The sequence below is a fragment of the Eupeodes corollae genome, chromosome 3, assembly GCF_945859685.1.
Source record: "Eupeodes corollae chromosome 3, idEupCoro1.1, whole genome shotgun sequence".
Lineage (NCBI taxonomy): Eukaryota > Metazoa > Arthropoda > Insecta > Diptera > Syrphidae > Eupeodes > Eupeodes corollae.
This window is the reverse complement of record NC_079149.1, coordinates 104,898,211-104,911,708: the sequence shown is the minus strand read 5'-3', so window position 1 is coordinate 104,911,708 and position 13,498 is coordinate 104,898,211. Positions and strand designations below refer to the sequence as shown.

Genomic DNA, 13,498 nt, shown 5'->3' with positions numbered 1-13,498 from the left:
GTAAGAAAAATGGGGATATAATTTTTATGAATCGTTTTGTTTTTAAGAATTCACTATCGCACAATTCTATTAGTAATGAGTAGTAAATTAGGTCTGAGAATGCCTGAAATCCTTTTCAGGGATCTTAGAAATATAAACTGGCAAACTGTTGGAAAAATTTGAGCTATTGGGAAGAGAGAGTGAAGTCAAGAATCGAAACCGTATTCATCGAAAAACTGAGAATATTGTTGCTGCAGGCGGTAGTTTGTACGAAAACCCATGTTTTTCGATGCCTCATCTATAATTGCAATTAGCTCAAAGTTGTTAAAGTTCGGATAGCACAAAAACTTAAGCCAGTCGATCACCATCTTAGCTGAATGTGTCCTTAAATTGAATCAAAATGATTCAGTGATGAGGCCCTTTTTCGCTTCGAAACGTAGTCTCAGAACGTAGCAGCAGAAAAGTGTCATTGTTCAAGTGGTTGGAGCTTATACGTATTCAAAAATAGGTAACGGTTTTATAGTTGAAATCAGAAGATACTGATGCTAATGACATAGAGAAACTATATTGGAAGTATTGCATTCTCTTCGAACTCCAGATTTTCATAAAACATGACATTACGGAGTCGAAACTCTCGATTGTTAACCAACAAATTTGTATACTTTTTGTCTTAACAAAAGCATGAGCAAATTACCTACCACTAATCGGTTTAAAACCTTAATTTCCAAGTTTAAACTCAATCGTCCCAATAATGGTTCGACTGTAGGCAGAAGGGACCCATTCTGCCTGTCCTCGCCCCTACAGTCGAACCATTATTGGGACGATTGAGTTTAAACTTGGAAATTAAGGTTTTAAACCGATTAGTGGTAGGTAATTTGCTCATGCTTTTGTTAAGACAAAAAGTATACAAATTTGTTGGTTAACAATCGAGAGTTTGAATTGTGTTAAAAACGAACTGATAGGTTTTTATTAAATTTTCTATTTTCAGAACTTGGCTTCTTTCAATAAAAGGGTACCACAATATAACTGTTATTTTGTTTTTAAGGTATCTCAAGAACTAATGACCGCACAAGTCCTTATACTTTCTTTATAATATTTTATGATCAAAAATGTCTTTGTTTTTTTTTTTTTATTTTTAGAAATACATTTTTTTCTCGAAAACGGGTCATCATTTTTGCACGAACGTATATTAATAACTGCATTCTTAGAATATTTTTAAACTCAATTTGAAAAATTTTATATATAGAAATGAATTAAAAAAAAAAAACCGCTCTAACCATTTTCAATAAAACATTTTGAAAAATAAGTTTTTTTTGAGAAATTAAATTACATTGCAATTTTTCAGAACAAACATTTTTCCGGCAGGTACATTTTTTGGTCTTAAAAGACAGGAAATATTTTTAAACCGTTCATTTGGATACATGAGGAAGTTGGTGTGACTCAGTCGTGCATTTTATGTTATCTTGAAGAGATGATCATTAGTCACTTAGATTTTGTGATTTAAAAACTATTGGTTCTCGGTGGTACCATTTTCGGAATGACATACAAACTTTAACTGATTGATCAAAACTATGAGCTTTTAAAAGTTGTGGGAAATATTGAGTCTGGTAACGCATTCCACATTCGTATAGTACGATTAAAAAAAAATCTCTGTACTTCACTGTACATTGAAATCGGGATCAAGGGTAAACTAATTGGCATTCCTAAAAAACAGTTATTACGGTTAAGTTGTTTGAGGGGAGAAATGCAACTGGCTATTTCACTAGAACATTGTTTATGAAAATAGCGATACAATAATGACAGACATAAAACCTTACGGCAGAGATAGAAAAGTTTTAGTTAAACAACGGTCACCTATCAATCTTAGAGCTCTTTTTTTAATTCTGTCCAAGAGACTTAAATGTGTTATTGCAGCACCTGCCCAGATTTGGGAATTGTACTAGAATTTCGGACGAATATAAGCTTTATAGATTGTAGCCAGATCAAAAGGGGTAAAAAACTTATTGCATCTTCGGAGAAAACCTAAACGCTTAGCATCATTTTTGGCGATGTCAAATATGTGATCACTTAACAACAAGTGGTTTGTAATGCACATACCTAGGACTGAAAGCTGTTCAGTCTCCCCAATGCAAGTACCACTCATGGATAGTGGCATTGGGGGATGGTTACGCTTTTGTGTAAGCAGCATTGAATTTTCGAAGTATTAAATTCTACACGGTTTTTGATTTGAATTTAATGAACTTATCATACGCTGCCGTTGTTAGTCCACATCTGAAGAATGCGAATCTAAAAAATGATATGAGAAGCTGAGGGTACATTCATCAGCGAAAAAAATAAGTGCGTTAGAAGATTCAAACAAAAGATCATTTATGAAAATAAGGAAAAGTGTCGGAGACAAAACGAAGACCTAGGGCACACCAGCGTTTATTTTTGTAAATATCAGATTTGAACCCGTCCAATACTACTCGAATTGAACGTTTTTTCAATTATTGGTAATTGGGACAGTTTTGTTAATCACTTTTATAATCTACAATTTTAATGCTAATTGCTTAATGAAGAATTTGTGAAAGAATGTGTAAAATGCGTTTGTACGATTCTTTTAATTAAACGGGTTTCAAACAATTTCAGATGGACAAAAAAACTAATTTTACGCTTAGTAGAAAGATGGATTAATTTTTACAAATTTGATAATTGTTCCCATCTTAATTTTTAAGTACACAAAGTCCAATTATTTGAATATACCGAATAAAATGATTCCTGTAGATTATAATGCGGCCTATAACACGTCACGTTCTGTGTGCCGTAACCTTAACTTTTGGCATGAACAATTTACAATATTGGAGGTCACCACTTGTATTCTTGGAATAATCATCGCTCATAGAAATGTATTAAGTTGAGAGTTAGAAAGAAGGCTGGTTCCTTAAGATCCATTTTTATATAGATTCATAAACTGTCAATGTTAAATAAGTCCTTATGATTGATGATTCCAATGGTTCGATTACCTTTAATTACTAAGTTTATTTTACTTACTAACAATTTTCAAAACTTTGTCCATCTTCAATGTTTGTTTTTTGTTTGTTTTGTCAAGTCAAATTATTTTACTCACAACCTGTATATTAAAATTAACAATTCAAAGAGTGTACATAGGCGTCTTTTGTTTTTAAGAACTGTTACTTTTTCCTTATCTTTTACGACATCTTTTACTCTAAAGTCTCAAAAAGGTCTTTTATAACCTCAACACGTAGCACTGACATTAAAGCTTATATATAAAGTACAGCAGTACTAACAATACAGCAGGAGGATGTATATGTTTGTATATTGTAAAGGAATTCCTTTTCCTATATCAAGGCAATATCGATGTATGTAAGTGTATTGAAACCAAAATCATTGACGACGCCATTGTTTTTTCTATACGACAAAACAAGTTTTGCAATATAGAGAAGCTTACATCACATTAAAGCTCTGTTCGGTATGTTCAATATATTTTTTGTACAGCTTTAACATAAAAGGCTATAAATGTGATGTGCTCTTGCCGCAAAATCAATAGATGAATGTACAACACGATTTTTTCATTTTCATTATGTTGAAGCTGGCCTCAACTTAAATGCTTCATATACATAGCCTTAAGTAGTAGTCACACTGCTATTGACATTCGATGTGATGCCGCACTCAAAACCTACGAAGACCAACGACGACGTTGACGTTGACGTTGACGAAACAGCCTTCATTCTTATGAATGGGTTATATTGTGTGTTGAAAGAATTGTGGTTGATTTTTTTGTTTTTCTTCTATTTTTCCTTTTTTTCTTCCTTTTCACATACTTTGTTTCACTGTTGTTTAATGTAGTATAGTTTAACTATTGTTTGTTGTAAAGAGTTCAACATCACATATAAACTATATATGTAAACTCTTGTATTCAACAGAACCTTTGCATACAATATACAAGCACTTATAATGTCCTAGATATACATATGACGTATATTACGTGTGGGAGGTTACCTGACCCCATGGTCACCATCATCGCATCACCATTATTATAAGAACAGAACTGTAGGCTTTAGATGAATAAGTCCCTCTTATTATTTGTCAGGGACTATGTGCTGTGTAGTCTATCTATGGATGTGTCTTGATGTATGTTGACTTTGAATTTTAGTTCATCCTCTTTTTAACACTATTAGATAGATTATTTTGTTAATTATATGTTATACATATTATGAGAAAACTAATGACATCATAGGAGAAGATTATGTGAAGATGAAATTGATATACTAAAATTTGGTGAGTTCGGTCAATATTAAAAGTCAAGGTTAAAATGTCAAAGAATCTTAGAGTGTCATTACAGACAGAGGATACTAATGAAGCCACTGGATTTTTTTAACAAGAAAAAATCAATCGGCATTTGTTTAAACCACTTTTGGAATATTGATAAAACTAAAATAAATGTTTTTATTATTATTAACTTCCCATAGGAAGTTATTGTAATGGGTCCGATTTGTCAAATTGAAAATTTTGACATTTCTCGACGTTTCAAGGTCCCTAGGGTCGAAATAAAAGATTTTTAGAAAGATGTCTGCGCGTGCGTGTGTACGTACGTACGTACGTTCGCGACGTTTTTTTCGTCGTCCATAGCTCAAGAACCAGAAGAGATATCGACTTCAAATAAATTTTGTTATACAGATAATAAGGCAGAAAGATGCAGAAAGGGCTCTCAAGAAAATTGCGTGGGTGGTTTTTTTACCATAGCAGTTTAAAAAAAAGGTGAACATTTTGGTTAACCCTAAATATCTTCCGAACCAAAAACGCTAGAGACTTGAATTAAATTTTATATAATAAACTGTAACGTGATCTCAAAGAAGTATATTTTTTGAAAAAAATCTATCTAACGGTTTTTTTTCTAAATCAAAAAAACTGAAAAAAAAATTTGTCACCTCCTAAATTTAACGACTAACATATGATTTCATCTCCAAAATAATTTTGAGCAACGGAGAATAATGTTTTTGATATCTGATAAAATTTTGAGAAAAATCGAATTGACAGTTTTTTTATAAAAAATAAAAATCTAAAAAAAACATTACTCAAAGTTCGTAAAAATTAAATATCGATTCAAATATCTTTTCAAAAACTTAAAATTAAGGCTTTAAGCTCATTTTATGTTATTAGAAATATTGTTTTCAACATTCAGTAAAATTTTGAGAAAAATCGAATTGATAGTTTTTGTACAAAAAATAAAAACCTAAAAAAAAAATTAATAAGAGTTGGTAAAAATTGATTTACGACTCAAATATCTTTTCAAAACTTTGAAATATTGGCTTTAATTTGCTTTTATCTTTCAAAAAATATAGTTGTCAACATTCAGTAAAATTTTGAACAAAATCGAATTGACAGTTTTTTTTATAAAAAATTAAAAACCAAACAAAAATTAACAAAAGTTGGTAAAAATTGAATATGGATTCAAATATCTTTTCAAAAACTTGAAAGTTAGACTTCAAACTTATTTTATCTTATAAGAAATATTGTTTTAAGCATTCTGAAAGATGTTGAGAAAAATCGAATTGACAGTTTTTTTTACAAAAAATAAAAACCTTAAAAAAAAATTTATAAAAGTTGGTAAAAATTGATTTTCGACTCAAATAACTTTTCAAAAATTGTAGATATTGGCTTTTAACTACTTTTATCTTTCAATTGGCTTTTATCTTTTATCTTGTTTTTTACATTTAGTAAAATTTTGAAAAAAATCGAATTGATAGTTTTTGTACAAAAAATTAAATACCTAAAATAAAATTTAACAAAAGTTGGTAAAAATTAATTTTCAACTCAAATATCTTTTCAAAACTATAAAATATTGGCTTCAAACTAATTTTATCTTATAGAAAATATTGTCTTCAACATTCGATAGAATTTGAAGAAAATCGAATTGACGGTTTTTTTACAAAAAATAAAACTCTAAAAAAACAATACTAAAACTTGGTAAAAATTTACTTTCGACTCAAATAGCTTTTCAAAAATTAAAAATATTGGCTTCAAACTTATTTTATTTTACAGAAAATATTGTTTTCGATATTCAGTTATTTTTATATAAGAATCTAACAGTCCGTTTTTTCATTAAAAATAAAATCTACAAAAAATAGTACGCAAATTTGGTAAAAATTGATACGAGTACATATAGACAAACTTTTAAGCAAGACAAATCGACAGACGGGATGGGAAGTTATTAGTGTGGGTCGCATCCCAGCCTCTTTTTTTTATTTGAGTTTAAACAAAAATGTTAGTATGCTGTTATTTAGAGCTCATAAACATACGTTTTACATTTGATTAACACAATGACCGGTTTTTTCGAGTTATTATTATTTAGTTCTTGAGAAAAGTTAAAAAAATAACGGTTCTATTAGGTGTACCCTTTTGGAGCGATACAAAAATATATTGGTGTATTTTAAAGAAGATTAGTTATAAACAAAAAATAAGAACAATTTGAAAAAAAATCGAATTTTCGAGTTTTGACCGAAAAATTTGTATCGGAATTACTTTTATTTTTAGTCTTACAAAACAATAAAAATTCCTAACACGAATCTTTTTAAAATCTTAATTACCAAGTTTAAACCTAATCAACCCAATGGTTTGGGCTGTAGGGGCGAGTACAGACAGACAGACGGACGGAATCGGAGGACCCATTTCTTTCCACCTCTCCACCATCGTAATGCCATGTTTGGTTGAAATCTCGAGTTTGAAATTTCTTACGATTGCATTACTCTGCCCCTGAAATTGTGTTTAAGCAATTAGTTATTTAAGAATAAACTTTTATGAATGCAATCTTTTAAAACTCATTAGATTACATTTCATATCACTCCACACTTTATCTTAGTTACTAAATTAAATCGAATTTTAGGAAACATGTAAGGCCAGGTTATTCATTTCGATTTTCAAAGTTAGCCCTGGTGTTTAAAACCTATCGACCGCCTGAGGAAATAATCACTAAAACCCTGTGTATCCTGTGTATCATCGTAATGCACGCTCTGTTGACAATATTTCTGTTTTACATAAGTTTAAACTTTTCTTCGGCTTCATATATATATGTGTATCGATTTCCCAGCGTACGCAACAAATGAACGTGTCGTACACCTCCATTTTGGCCGGTGATTGAAGAAAATAAGTTGGACAATACGTGGTTCTATCTTGACATAAAAAATACGTGGTTCTAACAAGACTAGCCAAAAAGCCACAAAAACATGACTTGTAATTATGGCTTTGTTGCATGAGTAGTAATTTTACATTCGGGAAACTTTTACTGGCTACCAAGATCATGCGAAAATCATACGGAAAACTTTGAACGCATTTAAAGCCAATATTTTTTAAAGTTATAGCCGACTTACAGCCTAAAATGAGCAGATTCAAAAGAATCAGACACAATGGCAAAGATAAACTTTAGAACGAAATAAAATATTAAATTTACTTGCTAAACTGAAAAATGGATGACACTGCATAGTGCATACGTACATTTCTGAATTTAATAAATTGCATTGAAAAAAAAATATCACAAACGGAGCAACATCAACGAACAGTCACATAAAAGAGTGCAATCATTTGGGAATGTAATCTTTTATAATTACAATTCGAATACTTCATTAACTGGCTTCTTCTAGACATTACAAAATTAAAAGCTTGGAATTAATGTTTATTAGCCTATAAATTATTTAAAATATGTTTTTTTTTATCACATATCTCCAATCAATTGATTGCAATCATTTGAACTTCATTCATTCTCTGCATTCACATTCTCTTCACCCTTTGATTTCTTTGGTATTTCTTCACTTTTTTAAATTCAAAAGAATGAATTTAAATTTAAAAAGAATGGTAATATGAAAGTCAAATTAGCATTGAATTTGAAATCTCATCACTCTCAAAATAACTTCAATGAATGAAATCATAAAAGATTGTATTCTCAAACGATTACAATCTTTAACTTGACTGTTCGATGCGAACGATTTTTGCATCACTTCTTACATCGTTTTTCATTTCACTCCATTATGTTCAAGGAAAAATACCAACAAGGTTACCTACGTCCTTAAAATTATTGAAAAATAGTCTTTCTAGGATTCATTTTGATCAAACTAGAAACCAACGATTTGAAAACTATAAATTGAATGGATCTGATAAAAAAAAACTTATGAAAGTTTCCTTACAAAATGCACAGTCTATAAAAACGGATTTTTCAAGTTTATGGCTAATCATTTTTATAGCATATAAAGAAACGAATGAAAGGTTTGGTAAGTGACACATGAGCGACGACGACGATGCTATTGATTTGGCTATATGAGTTATGACTTATTGGTTCATAAACCCTTAATTCAACAACCACACACATTTGCTACAAATTTCCTTACGAATGAACTCTTATATGAATTGAGTACTACTGCGGAAAAAACGAACTTCATAGTTAACCCTAAAGCTTCCTGCTCTACCAGTTTTTGTACCTTCTTTTTTTACTCTATACAAGTAAATAAAAGTCAGTGACTGTTATAGCTGAGAATAGGTAAACCATATCACCCTAAGAAAGATTTATATATACATATATGTACGTATCAACTTAAGGATAAAACCCATTCCCTGGTGAGCTATGCTGGTTTGTTTTTTATATCAGTTTTTTTTCCCTGGTACTTTGTACTACCATTGACCTTTTAAAATACCTAAGTGCCTCCGTTTCATACAGAAGACTGGATATCTTTTCTTTAATTCACTTTAATGTAGACTTGATAACTTTATTGTGATAAGGCCAAGGTTGGGACCAGAAAAATGCTAATTTGTTGTTTTATTTTCTTTCTGTCTTCTTATGCTCCACCCGTGGTGGTCTTTGGGTTTCTATAATTTATCCAGACGGCATAAACATATGCAAATGCTTTTCTTAAATCAAGTTTTTTATCAAAAGAAAAAAAACACGGCTGATATGTATGAGCCACAACAATACGTTATCTCAAAGGTAAAAAGTCTAGAAACAAAGTAAAAAGTTGATACAAAATATGGATTTTATTTGATTTAAGGAGAATTTTGAATGACAGGAGGCGAGTGTATATTGCAACTTCACGGCAACAAATTAAGTTTATTAAATGTCAATATTTAAGTAATTTAAGTGTTTTTCCTACAAGAGTTTGCTCCACATATGAAGAAAACTATAAATAAACAAATGTCGTGGGACTGCATTTATGTATTTATATTTTAAATTGAATCAATTACATGATTGATTTTTTCATGAAATAATGAAAAAACAGCAATTTGGAAAAAGTTGTTCTTCTTTATTGAAGTGGGAGCACTTAGAATTTTAAATTTATTAATTACATTATAAAGAGTTCATTGAGACAGAGAAAATATAAAATTAGTTTACTAACACTATAAATAATGACTATAATGTTAAACTCTTAGAAAAATGAACCATATTTATAGCTGCATATATAAAATAAATTATTTTCCTACATAATCCTTTGATTATCTTTAATAAATATGATTTAAAATCATGAAAATGAAATTTTAATTTAAAATCATGAAAATGAAAATAAAAATATACCAGCATAGGTGTTCTTATATGCGTTTCGCCCCGATGTAATGGTTGGGCTCATCACTAGATGACAATTACACCTTGTCTTGACGCATATTTTTTAATTATCGACAAAAAAAATACTTATAAATATTTAACCCATAAACCATTTGTTAAACATAATTTCCATAAGCCAATGTCCACTGTTAAAACCGAAGAAAAAACATTTAGTAAAACGAACATAAAATTCAAAAGAAAAAAGTGCGTATACTCCCAGGTGTACCATATTAACTGCAAATTTTGCCATAACAACTCGCCTTTTACAATTCAACATTTTATTTATGATTGCCCAAAAATTAAACAAACTTCAAGAACCTTTTTCAATGACACTAACTTATGTGATATACTATCATCTCCTTCAGAGTTAAACATTAAACATACATATAACCTACTAACTTCTCTTCAACTAGATACATTTATTTAATTTTTTTTTTTAAACTAGCTGAAAGCCTGGTGGCTATGGCTTTATAATAATTAAGTTAATATGTAATTTATTATATGTTAATTAATAATAAAATAAAATAAAAAAAAAAAAAAAATTTCTATTGTTTTCAGACAGGAAAAATACTGGCACACTTAAAAAAATATTGTAAAGTTTTGGTTTGAATAAAACTAACGTGATAAGAGAAATCTGTGAATGTAGAGGAATGTTTTCTACTGTCAGCAAAATGACCACCATGGCTTCCATTATATGAAATTTTCCGTTGAAAATACACACATTTATGGCTGTATGTCCTCAAATTCTGAGCGACACACAACAGTTTTACTATTGTCAAAAATGTTTTTAAGTGTTTCAAATTGTGATTGCACAATGTTCACTATATTTTATGTGATTTAAATAATATTTTAGTTCTTTTTGAAGCTGGTATCAATCCATTTTTAATAACTGTGTAATTTGAACATGTCAAATATAAAAAAAAGAGAGCTACAAAAATTACAATGAAAAGTGTTACTGTTTTAAATTCTTATTTAACAACATTTAAAATGATTGTATACCTATCAAAAGTTGGCTCTCATTCGATTTTGTATAATAAAAGAATACTTAATTTGAAAAATTAATCGTTTAAAAAATATAAAGTACAATTTTTCAAAAATTCTTTTATACTATTTCTTAAGGTAGCGCTATAGTCCTGTGTGAACTAGGGCCTCACCAAACAAACTCCTCCATCTAGCTCGGTCCAGTTTCACGCTCCAAGTTGGGTAAGGTCACTTTCCACTTCCGCGGTCTTCCTCTACCTCGATGTCCTATGGGTGTGGATTCGAAGACGGAGCATTGGTTTCCATCTACGTGACCTAGCCATCTTAGTCGTTGGACTAAGCGATTTGCAAGAGTTATTCTTCGTTTGATTTCAGCGCTGGTGTCGTTGTCTGTGTTAATAGCGATGCCTAGGTAGACGAAATTCTTAACTACCTCGAAGTTATAGCTGTCCATGGTGACGTTTTGTCCAGGACGTCGTTGTTCAATGTTCTGTTTGATGACAACTAATATTCTTGGTCTTGCCCTCATTGACCACTAAACCCATCTTCTTTGCTTCCGTCGCAATGCTCAAAAACGCTCCACTGACATCACGCTTTGATCTTCCAATTATGTCAACACAATCGGCGTATCGCAGTAATTGGATGGACCTTTGGAAGATTGTGCCTTAAGTGTTGACGGTTGAGTTTTGCAACGATGTTGAAGAATTCGCATGACAGTGCATCACATTCTCTAAAACCTTTTTTGACATCAAATGCATCAGTGAGATCTTTTTCGACCTTGATAGCACAGCGTGCATTCTTCATCGTCATTCTGCACTAACGGATAAGTTTGACGGGGATGCCAAAACTAGACATTGCTCTGTAGAGCTCTTCCCTATAGATGCTGTCATACGCGGCTTTAAAATCGATAAAGTGATGGTGGGTATCGATTTGAAGCTCCTGGGCTTTTTCCAAGATCTGCCGTAGTGTGAATATTTGGTTGATAGTGGACTTACCTGGTCTGAAGTCACACTGATAAGGACCAATCAGGTTATTGACGAACGGCTTCAGACGTTTACATAATACAGCAGAGAAGATCTCACTACCAAGTCATCGCCTGCTGCTTTGAATAGTTCGGCAGCGACACCGCGCCGCCGCCGCCGTCAGCCATAGCAGCTTTGTTTGACTACAATTTAGATATAGCTATTACTTCATCGAAGTCGGGTAGGCGGAATTGTTGATCTGCGTCGCCTTGGTTGAGTGGTTCTACCTCCCTTACAATGAAAACGGTCCGTCTTCGCCGTTTTTTTTTTCATCTAAGAAGCCAGTGTTCCTATCTCCTCTTCTGCTCGTAGAGCTCGCGAGTAGCTCTGATCCTTTTGTGCATAGTGCCGATATGTATGCCTGTTGTTTAGCTGCTTGAGCTTGCCGGCGATCGTCGTCAAAACAGGGGTTCCACTGTGGTGGCCTTGTAAAAGCTAGAACTTCAAAGGCGGCATCTCTGATGGCTGCAAGTCAATGTTGCCACTGGTTTCCAATGCTTAATGTAGGATTTCGTAAGTGGTTATTAGAGACTCGATCGGAAATGGACATGGCAGTTTCTTGTAATTGTAGGCTTCTAACGTCGAATCTTCTCACAGTACTTCCGTGTTTTGGCTTGGATCGGGATATCCGTAATCATATAACGAGGTAGTTGTCCGAGTCAATGTTTGACCCTCGGAATGCTTGAACATCCTGTATACTGGAGAAGTGTCATGCGTCGATCGCGATGTGTTAAATCTGGTTGACAGTTGATTGATCAGGAGATTTCCATGTCCCCGTGTATCAAGGTATGTGAACTGTGTACTAGCTACCAGAACGTCTCGCCCTGCCGCCAAATCGATCAGCCTCATTCCGTTGCCGGATGTAGTTTCGTGCAGGCTGTATCTGCCGATTGTACCACCAAAGATGTCATCTCTTCTTAGCTTGGCGTTAAAATCCCCTAAAACAATTTTAATGTCATAGCCAGGGCACTGCTCATATGTCTTGGCCAAGAGCTCAAAGAATATATCTTTGGTGTCTTCATCTTTCTCTTTAGTTGGGGTATGTGCGCATATTAGGCTTATGTTGGTGAATTTAGCCTAGATGTGGATTGTTGTGATGCGCTCGCTCACACTGTTGAAACTCAAGGCATTTCACTTGAGTCTAGTTCCAGCAACAAATCCACACCCAAATAGACTCTGTCTTTCTTCTCGGTAGCAGTTGCCGTAGTATACATCACAGTTTTTTTAAAGTAGAAGTTGATAGATAGAGGTGAGGTTTGAGAAAAACCTTTGGACCCTTGCGTCCTATTGAATGCACATGTCTACCATTTGAACATTATCAAGGTAACTTCTGGTGTTTCATAATGTGGTCACTTGTGTCCCTTATTATTCATACTTTTTATTAATTATCTTCCAAACGTTATAAATAATTCGGATTGATTCATGTATGCGGGTGATATAAAATTTTAGTCTAGGATTTGTAATTCAAATTTCTATCGCTTCAGAATGATCGTAAATCTTTTGTCGATTGTTGCATATCAAATGATTTGTTGTTAAATGTTGACAAGTGTATGAATATTTCAGTGCTTAAGTATGTCTCATTGTCATTCTAGACTAGGAACTTATCTAACCCCTCATGAACCTGCAACACTGACTCGTAAATGCTTACACGGGCCTCTGTCTCTGCCCAGCAGTAGTCTGTTGTCTGTCCCCAAACATGGGAGATCTGCAAATCCGGCTCGAAGGACCAAATGTTGAGAATTTAACAAGTGTGCTTGAACTTTGTTATTTCAAACTATTCTTTAAATAACTTTCCGTTACAAGTCGTTGAATGTTTTAAAAAATTGGGTTTTATATTTGATTCGAAATTGAAATTTAATTTATTTGGAAAACAGACTCTCAAAAGCGAGTGAAAAATGTATTATGTCATGTTATTTTCTGATATTTTGACACCAAC

General features: G+C 32.3%; 2 protein-coding genes across 4 annotated transcripts in view; both read left to right on the top strand.

Moving 5' to 3' along the window:
* The window catches only part of LOC129949726 (tetraspanin-6-like), a 332,660-nt gene that overhangs the window by 55,384 nt on the left and 263,778 nt on the right, over nucleotides 1-13,498 (top strand). The gene's annotated exons all lie outside the window — the stretch shown is intronic.
* The window catches only part of LOC129949706 (probable serine/threonine-protein kinase DDB_G0282963), a 79,098-nt gene that overhangs the window by 9,630 nt on the left and 55,970 nt on the right, over nucleotides 1-13,498 (top strand). The window lies entirely within an intron of this gene.